The 21,484-nt window shown below is 42.2% G+C and overlaps 1 long non-coding RNA gene and 1 other non-coding gene across 2 annotated transcripts; both read left to right on the forward strand.

Annotated features, from left to right (window-relative positions):
- Window positions 1–906: 906 nt before the first annotated feature.
- Window positions 907–4,015, forward strand: LOC106610477 (uncharacterized). The gene is made up of 4 exons (XR_014392072.1): window positions 907–1,219; window positions 3,136–3,250; window positions 3,349–3,480; window positions 3,584–4,015. It is a non-coding gene; the product is annotated as an uncharacterized LOC106610477 (long non-coding RNA).
- A 1,964-nt stretch (window positions 4,016–5,979) lies between these two features.
- Window positions 5,980–6,053, forward strand: trnai-aau (transfer RNA isoleucine (anticodon AAU)). Its single transcript has one exon. It is a non-coding gene; the product is annotated as a tRNA-Ile (tRNA).
- Window positions 6,054–21,484: the final 15,431 nt, after the last annotated feature.

The raw sequence follows: 21,484 nt of genomic DNA on the forward strand, positions 1-21,484 counted from the left end.
CCTTACTCTAACCTTAACCCTAAGCCAAAAACCTAACCTTAACCCTAAACCTAACCCTAGCTCCTAACCCTAACACGAAAACTAACACTAGCTCCTAACCCTAAAACTAACCCTAGCTCCTAAACCTAATTCTAACCCTAACCCTAATTCTAACCTTAACCATAAACCCCCTAGAAATAGGATTTGACCTCTTGGGGACCAACAAACTGTCCCCAGTTGGTCAAATGTTTGTGGACTATTCTTGTGGGGATTTCTGGTCCCCACAAGAATAGTTAAATACGTCCACACAAACACTCTCTCTCACACACACACACACACACACACACACACACACACACACACACACACACACACACACACACACACACACACACACACACACACACACCTTTCCCCATGCTCACTTGGTCACACATTATCTAGAGAAGCGTACACAGAGAGGTAAAGAGCCAGCAAACAACTGCACCCTCTTTCTACACTCCTCTCTTTCTTTCTTTCTTTTCTTCTTTCTTTCTTTCTTTCTTCTCTTTCTTTCTTTCTTTCTTTCTTTTCTTTCTTTCTTTTTCTCTCTCTCTCGCTCTCTCTGCTATATTTAGTACAATGAGGTTGGCTCATTAAAGAAAGACAAAAAGTCTGTCTCCCTCCCTCTCCTTTTCCTTCTCTGACTCCCTTCATCTCTCTTTCCTCTGTAAGTGGTCTATGTGAGGAGAGTAGACTCCTTGGTCACAGAGTGTGGGTGTGAAATGCTTCATTATATTCAATTAACTGACAGGTCACAGTCATATATGCTGTTAAATCAATTCTCAATATTAAGTGTTATTATCATGGGTGAACGGCCCTAAACAGTGTCCCATGCATTCATTGTCAGTGGGGTTTGTAAACCAACCCGGATGTAATATAATTCTGGCCACATGTTGACTCAGTCGCGCTTCTCCATGCGGGAGGGACGTACACTCTGTAAACAGGAATGGAAAGCTAAAGTTAACTAGTTAGTCACAGATATGTACGTTCAGCCTGTTAATTATTTCAGTCCGAGTTGTCTTATCTTACGAAGTCAGCACGGCTTAACATAGTTCATTTAGTTTTTGACCTCGACATTGTTGCTGGAAAGATACTTTCTTAACTAACATGCTGGCGCTGCTAGCTAGCTAATGCTAACGGCGCTAGCTAACCTCATATCTGGATGCCTCACTCTAGTTCCCGAGAGAGCAGCATACTGGTAAGTCAACTTTGCTTTCAAACTTTGTAATCATCTGTAAAGTTGTTTTACATGCAGTCATACAAGCTAGATAGATATTTTGTTGAAAGCCTGTTGTCATTCATTGGTTGTTTCTTTGGGGCTAGGTAAGCTATCACTAGCTACCTAGGTGGATAATAATGTGATGTACAGTAACGTTACAGTATTACTGAATGACAACAATATAGCCTTGTCTCTACTAGTTGGCTAGTTGGTTGATATGGTGCAGTAGACTACAGTACAACATTACTAAATGATAACAACGTAGCTTTGTGACCAGATAGTAGTTGGTTGATATGGTGCAGTAGACTACATTGACTACACAACCCAATGTCATATTTAGAGTTACTGACATGAATAGAAGCATATACAAGCAATCTATCACATGTATTTTATAAAGCCCCTTTTTCATCAGCAGTTGTCACAAAGAGCTTATACAGATAACCAGCCTAAAACCCCAAAGAGCAAGCAATGCAGACGTAGAAGCACAGTGGCTAGGAAAGTCTCCCTAGAAAGGCAGGAACCTAGGAAGAAACCTAGAGAGGAACCAGGCTCTGAGGGGTGGCCAGTCTTCTGGCTGTGCTGGTGGAGATGATAAAAGACTACAGCCATTTAGACAGATGACCAGCAGTGTCAAATAATAGAGGTTTATAGAGGGTGCAATAGTTCAGCACCTCAGGAGTAAATGCCAGTTGGCTCTTCATAGCTGAGCGTTTAGAGGTTGAGACAGTAGGTCCGGTAGAGAGAGACAGGATCAAACAGCGGGTCTGGGACAAGGTAGTACCTCTGGTGAGCCTTGAGCAGGTCAGGGTTCCATAGCTGCAGACAGAAACAGCAGAGACTGGATCAGCAGCACGACCAGGTGGACTGGAGACAGGGACAGCCAGGAGTCGTCAGGCCAGGTAGTCCTGAGGCAGGGTCCTAGATCTCATGTCATTCAGTAATACATGTCCTTTGGTCTCCTTTTTACTGGACACTGTTGATAGCCATTTTTCCCAAGCTAATCACTGATTGGCCGACTACAAGGATGTGGTCAGGTTGAGACTTCTGAGTCATAATAACACAGAACACACACATTGCAAGGGCAAGTACAGTGAGCAGTTTGGAAAATGGAGTCTGCTGCGTGGGTTACCAGACACACACACAAACAAACTTAATTCATTTGTTGTATTGTATTTATTATGGATCCCCATTGGCTGCTGCCAATACAGCAGTTACTCTTCTTCAAGTCCAGCAAAATGAAGGCAGTTATTCAATTTTAAAAACATTACAATACATTCATAACACGTTAAGTGTGTGCCCTCAGGCCACTACTCTACTACCACATATCTACAACACAAAATCCTTGTGTGTGTACAGTGTGTACAGTGCAGTGTACAGTATGTTATTGTGTGTGTGTGTGCAGTGTACAGTATGTTATTGTGTGTACAGTGCAGTGTACTGTATGTTGTGGTGTGTGTGTGCAGTGTACAGCATGTTATTGTGTGTACAGTGCAGTGTATAGTATGTTGTGGTGTGTGTGCAGTGTACAGTATGTTATTGTGTGTACAGTGCAGTGTACAGTATGTTGTGGTGTGTGTGCAGTGTACAGCATGTTATTGTGTGTGTGTGTGTACAGTGCAGTGTACAGTATTTTATTGTGTGTATGTACAGTGCAGTGTACAGTATGTTATCGTGTGTATGCATGTGTCTCTTCACAGTCCCCGCTGTTCCATAAGGTGAATTTTTATCTGTTTTTTAAGTCTAATTTTACCGCGTGGGTGAGTTACTTGATGTGGAATAGAGTTCCATGTAGTCATGGCTCTATGTAGTACTGTGCTCCTCCCATAGTCTGTTCTGTTTAGGTTGGTGTGTAGTCAAGGCTTTGTCATTAAAATGATATTGTGCCTATTTTTCAGATCTTTCCACCTGCTCAGTGGGTGACAGGTCTTTCCACCAAGCTGTTCCAGGCCTGGAGTGGCATGCTGGAACTTCCAGAGGCTTCTACACCTGAAGCATTGTGATGTGGTCCAGGTAATTATCAAACACACGTATACACACTCACTCAATCACTCACTCTGTTTTGTTATATAATTATTTTAACTTGTGAAAATTGTGCCTCTCTCTTTTAGATCTGCCAGCCCCAGCAGTTCAGCTGCAGTCTCAGCAGTCCTCTGCTGTGGTCTTTCATTTACCGGCTGCACCAGTTCCTACTACACTGGCCGTGAAGGGAGGAACTGTTGAGGAGACCCAGATGGATACAGGTCATTCAGAATTCTATTGCATATGCTCAGTCACACCAACAGATGTACACACACATGTTGTTCACCTGTATACTTACTGTCACTTTGTGTGTCTCTCTTTCAGATCTGCCTGACAGCCTCACCCAGAAGACACTGGGCCTATCAAGACTGACAAAGCAGAGATGGGTGGCTGACAAGGAAAAATAAAACACACACACACATTATCCACAATGTAAACACATTGTAATTACTTGTTTATTTCATGTTTGCTGCATTTTATTTGAGGATTGGAGAGATCTACTCCTTCATATCCATTCTCAATATCTCCATAATTACTCTCCATATCTATCAAATCAAAGGGTGATTGATAATATTGTAAAAGACTATGGCTTAATGTTTACAGTTTAAGGAAATTCTGTATGCTTTTTTTCTGAGTTGAAGAACATGCCTCTCTCAACATAGACACACATTCGACCCAATGTAAATTCATGGTGTATTTTATCTCTGCTCCATTTTATTTGAAGATTGTGTGAAATAAAATATATTCACAGTTAAAGCAACAGTTTGGTTTATTTCTCTGATTTTAAAATGAATGACCAAAAAGAAAGGAAGTCGGCAGCCCTGCAACCCTCTGGGAGTGTGCAGGTTTTGTCATCTGCAGTTGAAACAGGGCCCCAACAACCCTCACAAATGTACAGGGTTCCCAGGAGTAGCAGGCAAATATGTTTGTCTTGCAAACGTTTTTTTAATGTACCAAAGCCATTCCCTGGCTACCCATCCACATCGCTCAGGCCAAACTAAACGTTTGTTCTCCACAATGAATGTTTGTACATTTCAGGGTAAATCATCAGGCAATCAAGGCCAAGGAATGGAGACAGAGAGAGATGACCTGGAGGGAGTTTCAGCCTCAGTTATTTATGCAGCAGAAAAGCGGAGATGGGTGGCTAACAAGAAAAAAAGAAAACATACACACACTCTCACACATTAGTATGTAAATATATCAATATATTGTCATTTCTTGTTTATTTCTTTTTATTTTATGATTAGAGATATTTAGGCCTACAGATGTTATCCATTTCCCACAACGGACATGTGCAGTTGTGCTTACTCACCGTTGGTGGAGAGGTCATGGTTAGGAGAGATGGGGGCTGACAAGGAAATAATTAAATACAACATGCATACACATTCTCTCTCGCTCTCCCACACGCACAATAAACATGACTCACACATTAGACCCAATGTAAATACATTTTAATAATTTGTTTATTTTACATATGCTCCATTTTATTTGAGGAAAATATCTGCAATAAAGTACATTCACAGTTAAAGCAATGTCTTTGGTTTATTGGATATTTCTCTGAATACAATGTGTGACCAGAAGGAAGTCGGCAGACCTGCAAACCCTGGACTGTGTAGGTTTTGTCATCTAGAGCTGAAAAATAGAGAGATGGGAGGAAGAGTGGAGTTTAAAGGTTTATCATTAATAACACACACAATTCTAGAATGAATTCATATTAGAATATATTACATAATAGTGACCAGTAGTTACTGTATTGTGATTGTTTAGTCGTAGTTACTGTATTGTGATTGTTTAGTCGTAGTTACTGTATTGTGATTGTTTAGTCATAGTTACTGTATTGTGATTGTTTAGTCATAGTTACTGTATTGTGATTATTTAGTCGTAGTTATTGTATTGGGATTGTTTAGTCATAGTTACTGTATTGTGATTGTTTAGTAATAGTTACTGTATTGTGATTGTTTAGTTACTGTATTGTGATGGTTTAGTCATAGTTACTGTATTGTGATTGTTTAGTCATAGTTACTGTATTGTGATTGTTTAGTTACTGTATTGTGGTTGTTTAGTAATAGTTACTGTATTGTGATTGTTTAGTTACTGTATTGTGATTGTTTAGTAATAGTTACTGTATTGTGATTGTTTAGTAATAGTTACTGTATTGTGATAGTTTAGTAATAGTTACTGTATTGTGATTGTTTAGTTACTGTATTGTGGTTGTTTAGTCATAGTTACTGTATTGTGATTGTTTAGTTACTGTATTGTGATTGTTTAGTAATAGTTACTGTATTGTGATGGTTTAGTCATAGTTACTGTATTGTGATGGTTTAGTCATAGTTACTGTATTGTGATTGTTTAGTAATAGTTACCGTATTGTGATTGTTTAGTCATAGTTACTGTATTGTGATTGTTTACTCGTAGTTACTGTATTGTGATTGTTTAATAATAGTTACTGTATTTTGATTGTGATTGTTTAGTGTTTTATTTACTCAATCAAGTAGTGTGAATCAAGGAGGGATCGAACCGTGTCTCAAAAGCAGCAGAAAAGGTCAAATAAGATCACCACCTTTTCTGTTGCGGATATACAGAACTGGCTGCGGGGAACTGGGCTGGATTTGTTTATGTTCTCTGCCCTCTAACGGTAGAATGTAGACATTGTAAATGAATGACCCCCTCCAGATCCATATATGGGTGTAACCCAGTTCCGTTCGTCGTGTGTTACGTCAGGCCGGTTAGCTCAGTTGGTTAGAGCGTCGTGCTAATAACGCGAAGGTCGCGGGTTCGATACCCGTACTGGCCAGGATCTCTTTTACTGTTTCAAAACTCTATTGATTGGGGTCTACTATGTGGTTTTTAAATTAGTAATATGAATTGTCAATTGTTGTTTTATTGTGGAGTTACATTTTAATGTTTTTTCTAACTCATTGTATGAGTTTTCAGTTGTCTTTTATTTATTTATTTGACCTTTATTTAACTAGGTGGCCAGTTGAGAACAAGTTCTCATTTACAACTGCGACCTGGCCAAGATAAAGCAAAGCAGTGTGACACAAACAACAACACAGAGTTACACATGGAATAAATAAAACATACAGTCAATAATACAATAGAGAAAAAAAAATCTATATACAGTATGTGCAAATGAGGTAAGATAAGGGAGGTAAGGCAATAAATTGGCCATAGTGGCAAAAAAAGTACAATTTAGCAATTAAACACTGGAGTGGTAGATGTGCAGAAGTTGCATGTGCAAGTAGAAATACTGGTGTGCAAAGGAGCAAAAATAAATAACAGTATGGGGATGGGGTAGTTGGATGGGCTATTTACAGATGGGCTATGTACAGGTGCAGTGATCTGTAAGCTGCTCTGACAGCTGGTGCTTAAAGTTAGTGAGGGAGATATGAGTCTCCAACTTCAGTGATTTTTGCAATTCGTTCCAGTCATTGGCAGCAGAGAACTAGAAGGAAAGGCGGCCAAAGGAGGAATTGGCTTTGGGGGTGACCAGTGAGATATACCTGCTGGAGCGCGTGCTACGGGTGGGTGCTGCTATGGTGACCAGTGAGCTGAGATAAGGCGGGGTTTTACCTAGCAAAGACATTAGTCTTTTATTATCAAAGGAAGAAGGGAGGACAGGGGACTTCCTGGACTAAGAGACAGAGAGACAGAATGGTGAAGAAATAGATAGACATTTGATTGATTCATTATTCACACACACACACACACACACACACACACACACACACACACACACACACACACACACACACACACACACACACACACACACACACACACACACACACACACACACACACACACACACACACACACACACACACACCCTACTCTTCAGGTATGTGCAGTTTGTCTGCAGTATATTTGATAATAACTTGTTGCTTTCCTTTTCTCCTGGCCAGACTGTCTGTGTCCCAAATGGCACCCGACTCCCAATAGGGCTCTGGTCAAAAGTAGTGCACTATTCAGGGAATAGGGCTCTGGTAAATAGTAGTGCACTATACAGGGAATAGGGCTCTGGTCAAAAGTAGTGCACTAAATAGGGAATAGGGCTCTGGTCAACAGTAGTGCACTATTCAGGGAATAGGGCTCTGGTAAATAGTAGTGCACTATATAGGGAATAGGATACCATTTGGGACGAAGGCTGTGAGTCTATTATTAACACAGCATGTGTTCTGTGCTTTAGATAGGATTATTCTGCCAGGCTGTAGTGTGTGTGTGTGTGTGTGTGTGTGTGTGTGTGTGTGTGTGTGTGTGTGTGTGTGTGTGTGTGTGTGTGTGTGTGTGTGTGTGTGTGTGTGTGTGTGTGTGTGTGTGTGTGTGTGTGTGGGTGTGTTTGGGTGTGTGTCTGTCAGGCTGTAAAGTTGAGGGGAAACTGGCATTTATAAGAGTGCAATTTCACGGCAGAGGATAGCCGTTAACACGCAAGGTTTAGTGATAATCAAAACCTTACCTTGGACATTCTTCTGTATGGAGGACCAGGCCTGGGTCTGGCAGGCAGGGAGAGAGAATGAGAGAGACTGGTGTTGACTGGTGCAGATCAGACCTGAGATATTCTGAAGTTTTCAATGGAAGGGGATGTGTGTTGTGAGGTTGAGTGTATATGTGGAGGGAGGTTTCTCTCTCCCTCTGTGTGTTACTACATTGTATCCAGCTGTCCAGTGTTGTGCTCCAGCACCTGCGTCCCTCCCTGGCCCCAGAACCAGTTTGACCCCTAGGCGACCTGGAAGTAGTCCAGACCCCCAATGGAGGGGCAGAATAAAGGTCACTCCCACTACGCTTCCTGCCAACGGCACCATGTGTGTGTCTGTGTGTGTGGCCAGTTGGTTAGTGAGAGGGGGCGTTTGTTTGGTGGACACCTGCCCGTAGATCAGGTTATCTACCTACGTCACAAGCAAACTAACACAGAGAGAGACAGAGAGAGACAGAGAGAGACAGAGAGAGAGAGAGAGAGACACAGAGAGAGACAGAGAGAGACAGAGAGAGAAGAGAGAGAGAGAGAGAGAGACGAGAGAGAGAGAGAGAGAGAGGAGAGAGAGAGAGAGAGAGAGAGAGAGAGAAGAGAGAGAGAGAGAGAGAGAGAGGGGGAAAGGGAGAGAGAGAGATAGGAAAGAGAGATGGCCGATGGAGTCTTTCTGTGGTCCTCTCTCTCCCCTGTGATAGTCCACACACCAGATGCCCACTTTGGCAGAGCACGGCAAGGGGCTGACACACACACACACACACACACACACACACACACACAACACACACACACACACACACTCTCTCACACAAACACACACATGGAGTGAGGAGTGGACACGCACACACACACAGTGTATGAACAGTGTATGAACACGCAGGCAGACACACACACACAGGGCTGTAAAAGAGCACTGGTCCATCTGCCATCTCTCTGGCACTCAGGACATCGGGGGTCTCAGAGCAGCTATAGAGCCTCACTTGGACAGACTGTGAACAGTGTGAGTGTGTGTCAGAGAGGCTGGTGGGAGGAGCGGTAGGAGGATGGGCTCATTGTAATGAGCTCCTCCTCCTCTGTGCTTTTCAGTCAGAGTTGGTGTGCAGCTGAAAGGACATCAGTTGACGTGGGATGGAGTAATGGTGCATTTCCACTGAGGATTTCCCCGGTGTTTTACCAGAAACACTCATACTTTAGTGTTTCCACCTCCACAGTCCAGCTGCTGGGACTCACCGGACCAATCGATAGGCAAAAATGACTAAATACAATTACAAAATACCATCAAGATCAATGTATCAAAATAAACTACAAAATACGTATATATTTTTAAATGTGTTTAATTAAATATTTTTAAATACAGAAATACATTTGCAAGTAGCCGGCCTGAACAGCAACAGCATTTTCAGTAACGGTTACAGAAACGTTTTACTTCCTACGACTGTGATATGTTGATGTTTATCTACCTTAGTTGAATGCGCTGACTGTAAAGGCCAAATCAAACGAAACGTGAACGGGCGGGTACATGCTGGAATTAGAATGAATGACAGAAAACAGACGAGCTGCGAGTGTCAACGCCGTCAAAAGTATCATGCGCTTCAAATTAGGGAGCAAGTCTATTTTCCTCGCATCTATGTGAAAGGAACATACCAAAATGAACTGAAAAGCACACTGGGTATTATTATTGGCCTTGTTTCGGGGCGGATAATACTCAGCATGCTCATTAGAATAATACTCAGCATCCTCATTAGAATAATACTCGGCATCCTCATTAGAATAATACTCTGCGTCCTCATTAGAATGATACTCAGCATCCTCATTAGAATGATACTCAGCATCCTCATTAGAACAATACTCGGCATGCTCATTAGAATAATACTCAGCATCCTCATTAGAATAATACCCGGCAGCCTCATTAGAATAATACTCAGCATCCTCATTAGAATAATACTCAGCACCCTCATTAGAATAATACTCAGCATGCTTATTAGAATAATACTCAGCATGCCCATTAGAATAATACTCAGCATCCTCATTAGAATAATACTCAGCATGCTCATTAGAATAATACTCAGCATCCTCATTAGAATAATACCCGGCAGCCTCATTAGAATAATACTCCGCATCCTCATTAGAATAATACTCAGCACCCTCATTAGAATAATACTCGGCAGCCTCATTAGAATAATACTCAGCATCCTCATTAGAATAATACTCAGCATCCTCATTAGAATAATACTCGGCATGCTCATTAGAATAATACTCGGCATCCTCATTAGAATAATACCCGGCAGCCTCATTAGAATAATACTCAGCATCCTCATTAGAATAATACTCAGCACCCTCATTAGAATAATACTCGGCAGCCTCATTAGAATAATACTCAGCATCCTCATTAGAATAATACTCGGCATGCTCATTAGAATAATACTCGGCATCCTCATTAGAATAATACTCGGCATGCTCATTAGAATAATACTCAGCATGCTTTGCAATTGTTCATTTTTACATATACATTTATATTTAGTTCCTTTAGCAGACGCTCTTATCACACCATAGTGTCATCAGACTTCTGATACCAATGCAGGGTGAAAGGGGACCACAAAATAGTGAACCGTTTTAAAAAGTGGTATAGAAAAGTATTTACAAAATCGAAATTACAGCTCTCGAAAGTATCTTGTTACAAAATCCATTTGAGTGTAGTTCAGCCTAGTGTAATACAAGTTACCAAATACTCAGAAGAAATTGAAATACATATTTAAAATACATGTAACAGAAATACTGCCCATCTCTGACTGGGCCATGGCCTCAGTGGCCCTGCTCTGACTTAGGGCCCAGGCGAGGCCACTGGGGTTTTCGGGCTGCATTTACATAACAATGGCTAACTGTGAACGTGGGCTTACACCTTGGAAGCTTGATAACACCTTCTCACAAAACAACTGTCTTTATTATGGACAGGTTGTTGATTCTGCTCTTCACAAGTCCTTACTGTCAGCGCTGTGTTGTTGTGTTGCTGTGGAACACAACCTCCCCAGTATAACGCCAGGTGTATACACTAGTCCAGGAACACTGGTGTTACAGTGGAAAAGCAGCATCATTGAGTAGAAACAGCCCCTGTGTGTGTACTGCAGCAATCCTACCAAGTTGATTCTAGAGCTGTGGTCCAATTTTGTTGCTTCCTCTCCTGCTGTTGTTCACTCCTCATTTCTACATTTTAGTCATTTTTGCAAATGCTCCCCCTCATAGGATTGTTGTTATCATGGGATAGAGAGATGACAAGCTCTGCTAAATAGACTCAAGTAACTTCTCCTTCGAAGTGAAACAGAGCTTGTGTGAAGAAACTATCACACATACAGTATCTTGTGTGTTACACCAATATACTATTTTCACTGACTGTATAACAAACTGTTGGTGAGGGAGTAGTTTTAACTGATGGTGAGGGAGTAGTTTTAACTGATGGTGAGGGAGTAGTTTTAACTGTTGGTGAGGGAGTAGTTTTAACTGTTGGTGAGGGAGTAGTTTTAACTGATGGTGAGGGAGTAGTTTTAACTGATGGTGAGGGAGTAGTTTTAACTGTTGGTGAGGGAGTAGTTTTAACTGTTGGTGAGGGAGTAGTTTTAACTGATGGTGAGGGAGTAGTTTTAACTGATGGTGAGGGAGTAGTTTTAACTGATGGTGAGGGAGTAGTTTTAACTGATGGTGAGGGAGTAGTTTTAACTGTTGGTGAGGGAGTAGTTTTAACTGATGGTGAGGGAGTAGTTTTAACTGATGGTGAGGGAGTAGTTTTAACTGTTGGTGAGGGAGTAGTTTTAACTGATGGTGAGGGAGTAGTTTTAACTGTTGGTGAGGGAGTAGTTTTAACTGATGGTGAGGGAGTAGTTTTAACTGTTGGTGAGGGAGTAGTTTTAACTGTTGGTGAGGGAGTAGTTTTAACTGTTGGTGAGGGAGTAGTTTTAACTGTTGGTGAGGGAGTAGTTTTAACTGTTGGTGAGGGAGTAGTTTTAACTGTTGGTGAGGGAGTAGTTTTAACTGATGGTGAGGGAGTAGTTTTAACTGTTGGTGAGGGAGTAGTTTTAACTGTTGGTGAGGGAGTAGTTTTAACTGTTGGTGAGGGAGTAGTTTTAACTGATGGTGAGGGAGTAGTTTTAACTGTTGGTGAGGGAGTAGTTTTAACTGTTGGTGAGGGAGTAGTTTTAACTGATGGTGAGGGAGTAGTTTTAACTGTTGGTGAGGGAGTAGTTTTAACTGTTGGTGAGGGAGTAGTTTTAACTGATGGTGAGGGAGTAGTTTTAACTGATGGTGAGGGAGTAGTTTTAACTGATGGTGAGGGAGTAGTTTTAACTGATGGTGAGGGAGTAGTTTTAACTGTTGGTGAGGGAGTAGTTTTAACTGTTGGTGAGGGAGTAGTTTTAACTGTTGGTGAGGGAGTAGTTTTAACTGATGGTGAGGGAGTAGTTTTAACTGTTGGTGAGGGAGTAGTTTTAACTGATGGTGAGGGAGTAGTTTTAACTGTTGGTGAGGGAGTAGTTTTAACTGTTGGTGAGGGAGTAGTTTTAACTGATGGTGAGGGAGTAGTTTTAACTGTTGGTGAGGGAGTAGTTTTAACTGATGGTGAGGGAGTAGTTTTAACTGTTGGTGAGGGAGTAGTTTTAACTGATGGTGAGGGAGTAGTTTTAACTGATGGTGAGGGAGTAGTTTTAACTGATGGTGAGGGAGTAGTTTTAACTGTTGGTGAGGGAGTAGTTTTAACTGTTGGTGAGGGAGTAGTTTTAACTGTTGGTGAGGGAGTAGTTTTAACTGATGGTGAGGGAGTAGTTTTAACTGATGGTGAGGGAGTAGTTTTAACTGATGGTGAGGGAGTAGTTTTAACTGATGGTGAGGGAGTAGTTTTAACTGTTGGTGAGGGAGTAGTTTTAACTGTTGGTGAGGGAGTAGTTTTAACTGTTGGTGAGGGAGTAGTTTTAACTGTTGGTGAGGGAGTAGTTTTAACTGTTGGTGAGGGAGTAGTTTTAACTGTTGGTGAGGGAGTTTTTTTCTGATTCAAGCCAGTATAGTGGTCATAAACGTCAGTAAATTTTCATTTAGTGTCATAAACCAGTCACGACTTCCTCCGAAGTCGGTCCCTCTCCTTGTTCGGGCGACGTTCAGCGGTCGACGTCACCGGTCTTCTAGCCATCTGTCATAATCGTGTATGTAGGTGGCAGGGAAGTCAGGCTCAGGAGAAACCAAATTGGTTAAACTGGAGTATTTAATGACAAAAACAAACTCCAAAACCAAAATAACATGGGTAAAAATAACCCGTCGCACACCGATACAAAAAACACACGTAACATAACATCACAATCAATCTCCGACAAGGACATGAGGGGAAACAGAGGGTTAAATACACAACATGTAATAAATGGGATTGTAAACAGGTGTGTAGGAAGAAAATTAAAAACTGATCAATGATGGCTAGAAGACCGGTGACGTCGACCGCCGAGCACCACCCGAGGAAGGAGGGGCATCGACTTCGGTAGAAGTCGTGACACCATCGCCGATCCACCTTTCATTTTCCATTTGTTTTGTCTTGTCTTCCCACACACCTGGTTTCAATCCCATCAATTACATGTTGTGTATTTAACCCTCTGTTCCCCACATGTCCTTGTCGGTGATTGTTGATTGTAAGAGTTTGTGCACATTTTGTCTGGTGTGCAAAGGGTTTCATCCCATTGTATTTATTTATTGTTTTTGTTCACGGTGATTTTATTATTAAACTGCACAGTTGTAACAGTCTTTGCTCTCCTGCGCCTGACTTCTCCGCCGACAGTACGCACACATTACAACCAGACTGAAGATCTGAGAGGAGAATCTACGAGAGAGAGAGAGAGAGAGAGAGAGAAAGAAAATGCAGTAGAAAATGTTAACAGTATATTTGACTTCTCAGTTTCCCTATCTAATCAAAAAATTTCAAACAGAAAACCGAAATAAATGAACAACAATGACAAATGGTTTGAGGAAGAATGCAAAAACCTTAGAAAGAAATTGAGAAACCTTTCCACCCAAAAAGATTTTCCCAGAAAACCTGAGTCTACGCCTTCACTATGGTGAATCATGAAAACAATACAGAAATACACTACGGAAAAAGAAGGAACACGTCAGACATCAGCTCAATGTAATTGAAGAATCCATAGACTCTAACCACTTCTGGGAAAATTGGAAAACACTAAACATACCCATACATCCGAAATGGAGATGTATGGGTAAACCACTTCTCCAATATTTTTGGCCCTATAACAAAGAACAAACAGCAAAAACATATACATGATCAAATACAAATCTTAGAATGAACTATTAAAGACCACCAGAACCCACTGGATTCTCCAATTACCTTGAATGAGCTACAAGACAAAATAAATACCCTCCAATCCTAAAAGGCATGTGGAGTTGATGGTATCCTCAATGCAATGATCAAATATACAGACAACAGATTCCAATTGTCTATTCTTAAACATAATCTGTAGCTCTGGCATCTTCCCCAATATTTGGAACCAAGGACTGATCACCTCAATCCACAAAAGTGGAGACAAATTTGACCCCAATAACTACCTTGGGATATGCGTCAACAGCAACCTTGGGAAAATCCTCTGTATTATCATTAACAGCAGACTTGTACATTTCCTCAGTGAAAACAATGTACTGAGCAAATGTCAAATTGGCTTTTTATGAAATTGTCGTATGACAGACCACGTATTCATCCTGCACACCTTAATTGACAAATAAACAAACAAAAACAAAGTATTCTCAAGCTTTGTTGATTTCAAAAAAGCTTTCGACTCAATTTGGCATGAGGGTCTGCTGTACAGATTCATGGAAAAGGGTGTTGGGGGAAAAACATACGACATTATAAAATCCATGTACATAAACAACAAGTGTGCTGTTAAATTTGGCAAAAACACACATTTCGTCCCACAGGGCCGTGGGGTGAGACAGGGATGCAGCTTAAGCCCCACCCTCTTCAACATATATCAACAAATTGGCGAGGCTACTTGAAACGTCTACAGCACCCGGCCTCACTCTACTAGAATCTGAAGTCAAATGTCTACTGTTTGCATTATGATCTGGTGCTTCTATCCCCAACCAAGGAGGGCCCTACAGCAGCACCTAGATCTTCTGCACAGATTCTGTCAGACCTGGGCGCTGACAGCAAATCTCAGTAAGACCAAGATAATGGTGTTCCAAAAAAGGTCCAGTCGCCAGGACCACAAATACAAATTCCACCTAGACACCGTTGCCCTAGAGCACACAAAAAAACTATACATACCTTGGCCTAAACATCAGCGCCACATGTAACTTCCACAAAGCTTTGAACGATCTGAGAGACCAGGCAAGAAGGGCATTCTATGCCAACAAAAGGAACATAAAATTTGACATACCAATTAGGATCTGGCAAAAATTACTTGAATCAGTTATTGAACCCATTACCCTCTATGGTTGTGAGGTCTGGGGTCCACTCACCAACCAAGAATTCACAAAATGGGACAAACACCAAAATGAGACTCTGCATGCAGAATTCTGCAAAAAATATCCTCTGTGTACAACGTAAAACACCAAATAACGCATGCAGAGCAGAATTAGGCCAATACCAGCTAATTATCAAAATCCAGAAAAGAGACGTTAAATTCTACAACCACCTAAAAGGAAGCAATTCCCAAACCTTCCATAACAAAGCCATCACCTCCTAAGAGACGAACGTGGAGAAGAGTCCCCTAAGCAAGCTGTTCCTGGGACTCAAACTCACTAGTGCAAAATGTTAATTGGCTATATTAAAACTTTTTAATTTGATCCTGAGTTTAGGTTATTTCCCTGACATCTGGAATCAAGGACTCATAACCCCAATCTTTAAGAACAGATACAAATTTGACCCTAACAATTACAGAGGCATTTGTGTGAACAGTAACCTGGGGAAGGTTTTCTGTAATATTATAAATGTAAGAGTTCTAAACTTCCTTAATAAGCACAATGTCTTGATTAAAAGACAAATTGGATTTATACCAAAACATTGCACGACTGATCATATTTACACCCTACACACCCTGATAAACATGTCCACCAAAATAATACCAAAATATACGCTTGCTTTATCGACTTCTAAAAAGCGTTTGATTCTATTTGGCATACAGGAATGTTCTACAAAGTTATTGAAAGTGGTGTAGGAGGTAAAACATATGACATAATTAAATCAATGTATACTGGCAATACGTGCAGCCTTAAAATTGGCAAGAAAATAACACAATTCTTTAACCAGGGGCGGGGCCTTCGCCAGGGTTGCAATCTGAGCCCTGCACTCTTTAATATTTACATCAACGAATTGGCCACTATTCTAGAAAAATCCTCAGCCCCTGGTGTTAGTCTCCACAATTCAGAGGTTAAATGCCTACTCTTCACAGATGACCTATGCCTGCTGTCACCCACAGCACATGGCCTACAGCAGAGCCTGGACCTGCTGGAGCAGTACTGCCAGACCTGGGCCCTGACAGTAAACCACAAAAATACTAAAATAATGATTTTCCAGAGAAGATCCAGATCTCAGAGAATTAGACCAAGTTCTCAATTGGTACAAATATATAGAGTACTGCACACACTACAATTACTGAGGTTTAAAAATAAGCTCAACTGGACACCTTAATGATGCAGTGAATGAACTGAGAGAGAAAGCACGCAGGGCATTCTAAGTCATTAAAAAACAAATTCAATTTGAAATACCTATAAAAAAATGTGGCTAAAACTAATTGAATGTGTCATTGAACCAATTGCACTTTGTGGCAGTGAGGTGTGAGGTCCACTTGCAAAACAAGATTTCACCAAATGGGACAAACACCCCATTGAAACCCTGCATGCAGAGTTGTGGAAGATTCTCCTACATGTCCAGAGGACAACTACAAACAATGCATGCTGGGCAGAATTATATATCCACTATCTACTAATAGTACAAACTAAAAAAAGAGCAATTAAGTTCTAGAAACATCTAAAATAGTGACCCCCTCTCATATCATTACCAAGCCCTGCAATGCCTCTCATATCATTACCAAGCCCTGCAATGCCTCTCATATCATTACCAAGCCCTGTAATGCCTCTCATATCATTACCAAGCCCTGTAATGCCTCTCATATCATTACCAAGCCCTGTAATGCCTCTCATATCATTACCAAGCCCTGTAATGCCTCTCATATCATTACCAAGCCCTGCAATGCATCTCATATCATTACCAAGCCCTGCAATGCATCTCATATCATTACCAAGTCCTGTAATGCCTCTCATATCATTACCAAGCCCTGCAATGCCTCTCATATCATTACCAAGCCACGCAATGCCTCTCATATCATTACCAAGCCCCGCAATGCCTCTCATATCATTACCAAGCCCCGCAATGCCTCTCATATCATTACCAAGCCACGCAATGCCTCTCATATCATTACCAAGCCCTGCAATGCCTCTCATATCATTACCAAGCCTTGCAATGCCTCTCATATCATTACCAAGCCCTGCAATGCCTCTCATATCATTACCAAGCCCTGCAATGCCTCTCATATCATTACCAAGCCCTGCAATGCCTCTCATATCATTACCAAGCCCTGCAATGCCTCTCATATCATTACCAAGCCCTGCAATGCCTCTCATATCATTACCAAGCCCTGCAATGCATCTCATATCATTACCAAGCCCTGCAATGCCTCTCATATCATTACCAAGCCCTGCAATGCCTCTCATATCATTACCAAGCCCTGCAATGCCTCTCATATCATTACCAAGCCCTGCAATGCCTCTCATATCATTACCAAGCCCTGCAATGCCTCTCATATCATTACCAAGCCCTGCAATGCATCTCATATCATTACCAAGCCCTGCAATGCCTCTCATATCATTACCAAGCCCTGCAATGCCTCTCATATCATTACCAAGCCCTGCAATGCCAAGAGCTGAGCAAAGAAAAGAGTCCCCTCATCTACAGGTGTAACGATTTTGTTTGGAGACGTAGCGGAGTCAGGCGCAGGACACAGGTATGAGTGCAAACAGTCTTATTTACTCAAAAACCAAAGTCAAAATCTCCAACAGCAAAATAACAGGGTGAGGAGAAACACCTCCAACAACCACTGACACGAAACAATCACGGACAAAACAGAAAGGGAAGCCAGAGGGTTACACAAGGAACATAATAAGGGAATTGAAAACAGGTGTGTATTATTAAGACAAAACTAAATGAACAGGGAAACATGGATCGGCGGTGGCTAGAAAGCCGGTGACGTCGACCGCCGAACGCCGCCCGAACAAGGAGAGGGACCGACTTCGGCGGAAGTCGTGACAGCTGTTCCTGGGGCTGAGTTCACTAACCTGTTCTACTGACACACTGAAGTCTCAGGACCCTCATCCAGCTGGTCCTGGGGCTGAGTTCACTAACCTGTTCTACTGACACACTGAAGTCTCAGTCCCCTCATCCAGCTGGTCCTGGGGCTGAGTTCACAAACCTGTTCTACTGACACACTGAAGTCTCAGGACCCTCATCCAGCTGGTCCTGGGGCTGAGTTCACTAACCTGTTCTACTGACACACTGAAGCCTCAGGACCCTCATCCAGCTGGTCCTGGGGCTGAGTTCACTAACCTGTTCTACTGACACACTGAAGTCTCAGGACCCTCATCCAGCTGGTCCTGGGGCTGAGTTCACTAACCTGTTCTACTGACACACTGAAGTCTCAGGACCCTCATCCAGCTGGTCCTGGGGCTGAGTTCACTAACCTGTTCTACTGACACACTGAAGTCTCAGGACCCTCATCCAGCTGGTCCTGGGGCTGAGTTCACTAACCTGTTCTACTGACACACTGAAGTCTCAGGACCCTCATCCAGCTGGTCCTGGGGCTGAGTTCACAAACCTGTTCTACTGACACACTGAAGTCTCAGGACCCTCATCCAGCTGGTCCTGGGGCTGAGTTCACTAACCTGTTCTACTGACACACTGAAGTCTCAGGACCCTCATCCAGCTGGTCCTGGGGCTGAGTTCACTAACCTGTTCTACTGACACACTGAAGTCTCAGGACCAGAACATCCAATCAATCACAATAAACCAAATTACAACACAGTCAAAACAAAACTACATTGCTTATTGGGAAACACAAGCACAAAGCAAAATGCAGTGCTATCTGGCCCTAAATCAACTGTACATCGTGGCTAACTATTTGACCATGATTACTGATCAAAACCTTAGAAAAACCTTACAAAGTACAGGCTCAGTGAGCACAGCCTTGCCATTGAGAAGGGTAGACACAGGAAAACCTGGCTCCCTGTAGAGGAAAGGCTGTGCAACCACTGCACAACAGCAGAACCTGAGACGGAGCTGCATTTCCTGACAAAATGTCAAAAATATAAAACAATTAGAGAGTGTCATTTCCCAAATTTGAAACCCTTATTGAAGGTTTCAAAGACCTCTCTGATGAGGATAGGCTACCCGTCCTGTCCTGTTAGGCTACCCGTCCTGTTGTTCACAAACACATACAGATCTCACAGAGCCCCAGGACAGCAACACAATTAGATCCAACCAAATCATGAGAAAGCAAAAAGATCATTACTTGACAAGAATTAATAAAAAAACAGAGCAAACTAGAATGCTATTTGGCCCTAAACAGAGAGTACACAGTGGCAGAATACCTGACCACTGTGACTGAACCAAACTTATAGAAAGCATTGACTATGTACAGACTCAGTGAGCATAGCCTTGCTATTGAGAAAGGCCACAGTAGGCAGACCTGGCTCTCAAGAGAAGACAGGCTATGTGCACACTGCCCACAAAACGAGGTGGAAACTGAGCTGCACTTCCTAACCTCCTGCCAAATGTATGACAATATTAGAGACACATATTTCCCTCAGATTACACAGATCCACAAAGAATTCGAAAACAAACCCAATTTTGATAAACTCCCATATCTATTGGGTGAAATACTACAGTGTTCCATCACAGCAGCAAGATGTGTGACCTGTTGCCACAAGAGAAGGGCAACCAGTGAAGAACAAACACCATTATAAATACAACCCATATTTATGCTTATTTATTTTCCATTTTCTACATTAACCATTTGTACATCGTTACAGCACTGTATATAGACATAATATGACATTTGTAATGTCTTTTTTCTTTTGGAACTTCTGTGAGTGTAATGTTTACTGTTCATTTTTATTGTTTATTTCACTTAAGTGTCGATAAAGCCTCTTAAATTGAATATTGAATTGAATTGAGAGAGAGAGAAAGGGAGAGGGAGAGGGAGAGAGAGAGAGAGAGAGAGAGAGAGAGAAACATCCACTCAGCAACCCTAAACAGCTACTCTGAGAGTTGGTTAAAGAAAGAGTGGGATGGTGAGTGGTTGTGAGAGAGAAATGGTTTTCCATACAGGGAGTCGTACCCATCTGGTCCTTAGCTCTTATCCAGGGCTTTACACAGTGGGTAGTGGTGGTACCCTGTCTACAGTCACCTAACACACACACACACACACACACACACACACACACACACACACACACACACACACACACACACACACACACACACACACACACACACACACACACACACACACACACACACACACACACACACACACACACACACACACACACACACTCAGAGCATCCCATGTCCTTAAACTACCAGAAGGGTTGTCACAGCCTGACAGAGAGAGATCATCAGCTTTTGGACATTGTGTGTGTGTGTGGTAAATGTGTTTGAATCTCCAAGCCGACTCAATGTGCCCTTGAGTAAGGCACATAACCCTAAATTTCTCCAGCAAGTCGCTCTGGATAGACCGAGCTGCCTGGTAAACTGTGTGTCTTTCCCTGCATACAGCTTTTTCCATTTACTAATTGAATTGCCTTTTGAAGTTTTCAGCAAGCTCGCAGGGCAGACAAATATGAATGAACGAGAGAGCGTGTGTTTGTCTCTTGATCTTCTTTTCTCATCTCCCTCTCTCTCTCTCTCTCTCTCTCTCTCTCTCTCTCCTCTCTGTCACTCTCTCCCTCTGTCTCCCTCTGTCTCTCTCTCTCTCTCTCTCTCTCTCTCTCTCTCTCTCTCTCTCCCTCTCGCTCTCTCTCTCTCACTCTCTCTCTCTCTCTCTCTCTCTCTCTCTCTCTCTCTCTCTCTCTCTCTTTCTCCCTCTCTCTCTCTCTTCTCTTTCCGAAACTAGAATTACCCACAGAGTCATGACCTTTCAGAGAAACAGGAAAACACCACTGTGGCCAAACTTAGCAGGAAGTGTCACCCAATATACTAATGAATCCAGTAATATACTCAGCCATTTTTGTAATTCTCCTAGTGTTAGATGATAGGCAGTTGAGGTCGGTCGCTCTCCTATCTCTCTATCTCTGTCTCCCTCTATCTCCAGAGCTCAATCCTGCTACAGTGATCCCCTCTACTCCGCTCCATGGTTTGGAGGAAGCTGTGAAACAGCTACAACGTTCCTTTATGATCTTCTCTCCCTCTCTCCCTCCTCTCTCCCTCTCCCCCTCCTCTCTCCCTCTCTCCCTCTCCCCCTCTCTCAGCCCATCAATCCTCAATATCATCCCACTCACTAACTGTGAACACACACACACAAATACACATACATTCAGAAATACCCACAAGGGTCATAAGGGGAGAGGTGTCTGCATTGAACAGAAAAGGCCTTCTCATATCTCTTCTTGTGTAGAGTTATTATATATTTTTGTGATGTGTAAGGATTTGCAGGGAGAAATCGTTTTTGACA

This window comes from Salmo salar, chromosome 04 (assembly GCF_965601325.2).
Source record: "Salmo salar chromosome 04, fSalSal1, whole genome shotgun sequence".
Lineage (NCBI taxonomy): Eukaryota > Metazoa > Chordata > Actinopteri > Salmoniformes > Salmonidae > Salmo > Salmo salar.